The following is an 8,171-nucleotide window of genomic DNA, read 5'->3' on the forward strand; positions in this document are numbered from 1 at the left end:
CTTCAAATGCGTGCTTTCAATCATGCTGGATCTGTAATCAACATGTCTTCAATTGCTGGCCTTCAACGTACATTAGTCCAGGATGTCTTGCGTATGCTTCTTCAAAATCAGCCCTTGATACTATCACGAAAGTTTGTCCTCCAAACTTTACAATCACGATAGATGCTTACAAGCTTTGCATATTTAAAGTCTAAATTATTATTAGTACTATTATCATGTATGATATGGGCATGCATGTGATAATAAGATCAGGTTTTGACTTTAATCAATGATCGACTTGTTTGTAGGTAATGGCGATGGAACTTGGGAAACATAAAATAAGGGTAAACTCTATATGCCCTGGTCTTTTTAAATCAGAGATTACGAAAAAACTTATGCAAAAGAAGTGGGTAAAAAATGTGGCTTCAAAAATAGCACCGCTAAAAGAGTTTGGCACTACCGACCCAGCCTTGACGTCATTGGTTAGGTACTTAATCCATGACTCGTCATATTGCGTGACAGGTAATATTTTTATTGTTGATGCAGGACTAACCATGTCGGGTGTCCCAATCTATTCGTCCCTTTAAACTCAACTTCTTGTGTCACTATGTTATGTTATGATGATAATGATACATGTATTGAATAAGATCTTTAAGAGACGTATATCTCAAATTAAATAAATATGGCATTTATTCTAGTTATGTTTTCTTTTAACGAATAATATTGTATATACCGAATCTTGTAACATTCATGCTGTAAGGAAAAAATATTAGTTAATAGTGCATTTACGTAAGCTTTCAAATGTAAGGGGAAGCAAGCAGGTACTCATGAGTCTACTATACATCGACCAATCTTGTACGACCGTCTCTTTCTACTCTCAAGGACTAATAAACCACAAAATTACTTACAACTATACATACCAACAAGTACCTTACTAGAACGTTGTATTTTTTTAAATTTAAAATAATTAAACAATTAAATGTAATTAAAATTAAAACTTAATTAGAATTAAAAATATTACATAATTGAAAAGCAGAAAATTAAAATACGACAATTCAAACAAAAAAAGTTAAAATACGAAAATTTAAACTAAATGATCATTTTTCGCGATTACGTCGGACGACTTTTTTAGGAATGCTCAATTATGTTGTCGTGTCTTCCTCTTTGGCTTGCTCAATGAGATATTTGAAATATTAGATGCTATATCTTGAAAAAAAAGATATACCGTTATTGGAATTTTTCGGCGATATGAATATCCGAGAATTCGAAATTATCGTTTGAAAAATTAGCCATTTAATATTTGAGTAAATAAAAATAGTGGAAGGTTGAGATTGGAGTGAATAAAAATAGTGAAGGATTGTTGGTATTTATATGTGATAATAATGTACAATAAATTCATTATTAATTCATTTTACAATAACTAGACGAGTGTCTGTGCGATACGGCGGGGAACAAAAATTATAGTAATCATGTAACAACTGTGGATGCTCAAGGTTCGTTTGAAACCTTGAAAACGTTTGAACCAATCATCACTTTTGTTCAGCTGGTTTACGAATGTTCAAACCATAGCAAAGAGTTTGGTTTATGGTTTATACAGAAAATTGACTATATAAAACCGTGGATCGGACGATAAATTGATTATTGAAGCTCAGTAAGTGAAACCAAACTATTAGTAATGATTAAGTTTAAAGTTTTAACGGTTCTGTTTCGGTTCTCAATAACAAAAAATCGAACAACGGTTTCGCTCACGGTATAACTTAGAAACCGTTAAAACCAAATTGTGAATACTCATAAGTAATATGTTAATTTTTTTTTGAAAAATTATAGCAAAACCATACCCAAATAAAATGCTCGTTTTTATGGTGTAAAGTTTTATAAAAAAATATTAACGTATGAAAAATTTATGGCGATTGAAAGATTGTTGGTGGGAAGTTATTGACAATTAAATTAAAAGAAATACATGAGTAAAGATAAATGTCCAAAGTAGTCATTATTTTCTTAAATTTACAAAAGTTGAGTGAAGTTGAGGGGGCTATGTTGTAACTATTTCAAGATATATTTTCTAATGGACAAGTCTGTCCCTATCTTGCATGCTATATAAGATGCACATTAGCCATTAAAAATTGTAAATTACTTAAAAATATGGTGTTTTAAATTACCCATGTCTCATGTATTATATATAGTATAGTATAAATATAAATTTAAAATAAAATTTTATTTATTTCTACTGATGAAACACAGATATTACATCAATATAGCAGGTAGGCGGGCAACAAGCTGCGCCGCCACCCCTTTCTGAAAAGGAATCAATTCTAATATGACATTCTCTTCTTGTGTCATACCTGTTAACCTACATGTACAGGTGTCGAAATGCTTGTGTACAGTATCATTTGCCCATCCTAGAATGTGGGGGATATATTTATGAAAATGTATTTGTATAAATTATTCTAAATGAATGAATGAAGGGCACAAAACATTATTGATTATTATCAAAATATCACATTCTATCACATACCGTAGGCCTTTTTCTAAATACATTAAAATAGTATACCACATTATTTGCTTTTAGTAGTAACAAAATGAAAACTAAATCAACTTGATGTTATGGTCAAATTAGCACTACGTTCTCTTTATGTTGCTAGTTAATATAACACTTGAAAATCTAGTTATAAACTGGCTATCTTTGAAATGGAACCGTGTCTAGACCTTAGTGGCAAGATCGTGATGGTTACCGGCGCATCTTCTGGGCTCGGCTGGGAGTTTTGTATGGACTTAGCCAAATCCGGTTGCAGGGTCATAGCCTCCGCTCGCCGAACGGACCGCCTAAAAGTTCTATGCAATGAAATTAACAATTTGGATTTGTGGAAGAACAAAAATGAAGGCGGAAACAACCATGTAGTGGCAGTATCGGTGGAGCTTGATGTTAGCGCCGATGGTCAGACCATTGAAGCATCGGTGAGAAAGGCATGGGATGCTTTTGGCCGTATTGATGTTTTGATCAATAATGCCGGTATTACAGGTATTTTTAGTCATCATTTATAGGATACTAGCAGTGTGGGAGGCTCGGAGGGTGTGCGAGTTGCACCATCGGCCGGGGCACATAAGTTTCGGGGGCACAAACTTTTTTTATACATATCACATATATATGTTTTTTAGTGTTAAAAATAAGGTTATTTGCAATGGTTTATGAGATAATTACATGTTTAGAATTGTTTCTGCTTATAATAAATCGGTCGATAAAAGTTTTATCCATGTACATTAGCGAATAAAATTTTTTTCGTGAAGGCCTACGGGCCTTTTTATTTTGACTCGGCCGAGGGATTTAAATTCTCGGAGACGACCCTGAGTCTAGCAGTCCACCTAATCTAATTTATGATGTTATGTTGTTTATCTAGGTCCTGTACAAAATCCATTGGATTGGTCAGAAGAAGATTGGGATAAAACCTTTAGGACAAATGTAAAGGGATCATGGTTGGTCTCAAAAGTATGTTTGCCTTCAAATGTGTGCTTGTAATCATGTTGGATCTGTAATCAACATATCTTCAATTGTTGGTCTTCAACGTGCATATAGTCCAGGAGCTGTTGCGTATGCTTCTTCAAAATCTGCCATTGATACTATTACAAGAGTTCGTCCTCCAAACTTTACAATCACGACGGATAGTTACAAAGCTTTAAATATATAAATTTTAAATTATGCATGATTTGAGCATGTGAATAAGATTAGGAGTTTAATCAATGACATATTGCAGATAATGGCAATGGAACTTGGAAAACACGGAATAAGGGTAAACTCTATATGTCCCGGCCTTTTTAAATCTGAAATTACGGTGGGCTTATGCAAAAGAAGTGGTTAAAAAGTATAGCTTTAAAAGGAGCGCCGTTAAGAGAATTTGGCACTGCCAACCCAGCCTTGACGTCGTTGGTTAGATATTTAATCCATGACTCATCATATTACGTGACAGGTAATATTTTTATTGCAGATGCAGGAATCAGTTTATTGGGTGTGCCTATTTATTATTCGCTTTAAACTCAACGTGTTGTGTGATTATGATAATGACATACATATTGAACAAGAACTTTTGGAGACGCAGACCTCCAATTAAATAAACATGCATAAATGCTAGTTATGTCTTCTTTTAAAAAATCATATTATATTTTTACCTGGTTTTGATGTGTTATTGAAGAGGTAGGTCCCAGCAGGGCCCAGTTGGACCCGCAAGACTCACCTTGAAGAGGGACGTCTGCGCAAAGACCAACTGGTTCCGCAGGACCCACCATGCTCAGAGAGATGAAGACCTTACGCGCAGTATGCCAGCTGTTATTGCAGGAAAAGCCTCCCAATGGTGAAGTACCCCGCTTGTTCCCGCAGCTGCGGATACAAGCCATCAGGGAAGGCTACCCGCACTAATAGCAAGGCTACACGCACAAGGCACTAACTCTCAATAATTCAGTAGTCACCTGAAGAAGGAATGAGCAAGGCGGGAATACTCCCGCCCAAATGAGCCAGTCCGTACGCTTCTGGAGGATCTTTTGTATTATACCTGCCAAGGTATGGACAAAATAGACAAGATCTGACCAAAGCAGCCCATAAACCAATCACAGGGTGACAGCTCACTGACAACAGTACGACGAGGAGCACGCTCTAGTACAAAATGTCACTATCAGCCGCTGCCTACTCACCAACCCTTGTCGTGGCACGTACATAGCCTGCAGTTGGTGGAAAAGGAATAGTACACAGCCGGCCATGTCACTATCAGCCGCTGCCTACCCACCAACCACCAGCATGGCACGTGCGTAGCCCACAGTTAGTAGAAAAGGAATATTATACAGCTGGCTGTACCTGCTTGGAAACCTACCTTCGGCTATAAATACTCCAACACCTTGGAACGGTATCATATCTTATCTTATATCCCCATATATTATCTGATATCTTCTCTAGTAATTTCTCTTAATATACACTTATATTCAAGAGCAATCTAGTCTGATTCTCACGCCGGAAGGTGGTCACAAGGAGGTACCCCCCCTTCTCAGTGACGAGCTCACGGTGTCTGTTTTGCAGGTCATCAGAGGAATAACCATCTTTGCCGGACCTAACCCTCGTGGGAAACATCTACTTAACCCCCATATTATCCGTAATCTGCCGGGGTCACTTAGTGTTTCTTCATTGGCGCCATCCGTGCATAAAAGCTAGAACTAATTCTTTTTCAGTTTTTTCAAAACTTCTGGAAAGATGGTTAAGGTTACTCCGTTGCCAAGGCCAACGAGTGACCAAGAAACTCCGGTAACCACAACCCCAGCTACTGGGAGGAACACCGGCGAGTACACAAATTTTACGAACACTACCCCGGTTACCCAAGCCAGGGCAAGTGCAGTAAATTTTACGAACACTACCCCGGTTACCCAAGCCGGGGCAAGTGCAGTAAACAATCCTCCCCTGGGATTCATTGATACCCGGGTGGAAAGACGACAGACGAAGCTCCCCCGCTAAACACTTGATCAAGTTAAAGCGTGGGCGGAAGCACGTCAGAGGGAATTCCAAGCTGAGTTGGATGAACGATTACGTTCACTCCAACAGGCTGACGAATTCGGAAGCACTCAACAGCTCAACATGAGCAATGAGTGCGAGTACTGGGACGATGATTCGGAGGAGTCCGACAGCGACGCAAACCCTCGCCATAGGGCGAAAGGGAAACGTAAGGAAACGGACTTCCAACGAAGAAGGAATTTTGGAGAAACCTTCAAACAAAGGAACGCGGGGGGAAACCCACGTGACTTCTCCAAAACCTTTAGACCGACCGTTGCAAATGCGGGAACGTCCAAGTTTGCAAGGGACATTACGAAAGCAATCGCCCAGAAAAGTGCTAAACAGATGTCCAACATCGGCACTTATGATGGTATATCTGACCCAGACGATCATTTGAACAGATTCATAGCGGGGGCAACCGTCAGCAATTGGACGGAACCCACGTGGTGTTATATGTTCCAAATGCGCTTGTTGGGGCAGCCAGAGCGTGGTTCGACCGTCTACCGGTCCACCACATCTACGATTGGGCTGACTTCCAGCAAAAGTTCAGCCAACACTTCAGTCAACAAAGAAAGTATACCGAAGAGCAATGGATGATCCTCAACTGCATCCGAGAAGAAGATGGGTCTTTACTAGACTTCATCACGCGCTTCAATTCAAAGAAATTGAGTCTGGGCACCATAAGCGAAGATCTTGTTCGCGCAGCTTTCATCCAAGGCGCCGAATACCCGGAGCTTATCCGCACATTGACGGGTAAAGACGGCATGCCATCCACATGGGATGCCATCATGACAGCAGCTAAACGCTTCGCAGAAACGGAAAAGCAACTGGGTAGAGATCTTCCCCAGAGCACAAACCTCTACACTCAGAAAACAAGAGAAAACAACGTCCTTACCGCCCGACTAAACAAAAAGAGGAAGCTAGGCATTTGGCAGTCAAGGGTAAACTTTGACACCTCATCCGGCTCACACCCTCGGTTAGGCGGAAGGGATAACATGCAGTTGTCGAACCGGAACTCCAGATGGACGCCACTCACCAAAAGCGTCACCGAGATATTCGCCACCGAGAGGCTCCCATGGCCAGAGGCTCCAATTATCCGACATCGTCCAAACGCTGATCAAAGCAAATCCTGTGACTTCCAAAGGACAAAAGGCCACACCACCGAGGTATGCTTAGACTTGAAGGACGTCATCGAAGCATTTGTCAGAGATGGGAAACTCACGCACCTCGTGGCGCAATGAACGCTGAGCAGGCTAATGCGTGTAGAACCCCAGTCGGGGAAAACACGAATGAAACTGCAGCCTCAATGTTGGAGACTACATACTACGTAAACAACGAGATTCCGAACCAGGTGCATATCGGCTCGAAAGGCTCGATGACACCCCCATCCCAAGAACATGGAAGGGAGCTCAATTACACAGGTTGCATGTAGATCAATTCCAAACTTGTAAAGAAAAGGCCCAGAGCCACTTCTAATGGAAATGATTCTCCTTATTACATTGACGCAGATGGTCTTACATTTATACTTATGAACTTTCCACACTGATATGCCGGTATTCACCGCATAAATAAGTGGGGAAGTAAGTCGTTGCGTGTGGACGGCGGCAAAACCCGCATAAACACAAAACGGCAAAAATTTCTAAGAGATGAGGTCAACCTTCACGCAGGTCAGTTATAGGTAAAGTTTGGTCATCCCACTAAATGAAAGTGACGGTCCTATCCGCACAATCATGATAGAGGAAACTGAACATTAACCTATTGACAACCGCGCGTCGAAAGGTTTAACTTATTCAAAACACTGATGCCGGTATTCACCGCATAAATAAGTGGGGAAGTCGTTGCGTGTGGACGGCGGCAAAACCCACATAAACACAAAAAACGGCAAAAAATTTCTAACGAAAACCTTCACGCAGGTCAGTTATAGGTAAAGGTTGGTCATCCCACTAAATGAAAGTGACGGTCCTACCCGCACAATCATGATAGAGGAAACTGAACACTAACCTATTGACAACCACGCGTCGAACGGTTAACTTATTCAAAACACTTGGAAAATTGCTAAGTTCAACTAAAGTATGCACGAGCGAATCATATATTGTTTATGAGGCAAAACAAGTGCCAAATTAAATTATAATATGCATGAGCAAGTCATCCAATGAAAGTGGCGGTCCTACCCGCACAAACATTTATATTTCATAAAAAAATTCAAATATTATAAGAATGGCCGGGTATCTACCCGCCTACAGAAATATAAATCTATCCTAACGGTGGGAAGGGATCTCAAGGTTCAAACTTCAGAACCACTCCCTCCAAACCCACTTGTACCCGCACCATCAGTCGGCTGTGGCGGTTCAAGGAAAGTCTTGAGAATGGTTAGCCCATCATCAGCAGCAGCAATTTCGTTCACCTTCTCCACCACCGGATGGGGGAAGGCAGCATACTGGTTCACTGCTTGGTCATAGGCAGCTTCAGTGTCCACATCATAAAGAGGGAAGTTGGAAGGCGGGATGCCCTTCTCAACAAACCCCAGACCAAGCAAGAAACCAGCCTTTTCCCCATCCTCATGAGAAGCGTTGAGGTCTGCGCTCATGGCATCATCATAAGATGTGTTCGTGAAGATCCGATGCACAACCTACAAAAAAAAATATATATGTATCAAAAACTTTTCTAA

The 8,171-nt window shown here is 40.4% G+C and overlaps 1 pseudogene across 1 annotated transcript; it reads left to right on the forward strand.

Moving 5' to 3' along the window:
- Nucleotides 1-2,643: 2,643 nt before the first annotated feature.
- On the forward strand, nt 2,644-4,015 carry LOC143572515 (uncharacterized; annotated as a pseudogene). The gene is made up of 3 exons (XR_013142271.1): nt 2,644-2,998; nt 3,375-3,605; nt 3,729-4,015. The product of XR_013142271.1 is annotated as an uncharacterized LOC143572515 (transcript).
- Nucleotides 4,016-8,171: the final 4,156 nt, after the last annotated feature.

Source organism: Bidens hawaiensis, unplaced genomic scaffold, assembly GCF_021521415.1.
Source record: "Bidens hawaiensis isolate Kalapana, Puna unplaced genomic scaffold, B.hawaiensis_p1.1 tig00025960_1, whole genome shotgun sequence".
Lineage (NCBI taxonomy): Eukaryota > Viridiplantae > Streptophyta > Magnoliopsida > Asterales > Asteraceae > Bidens > Bidens hawaiensis.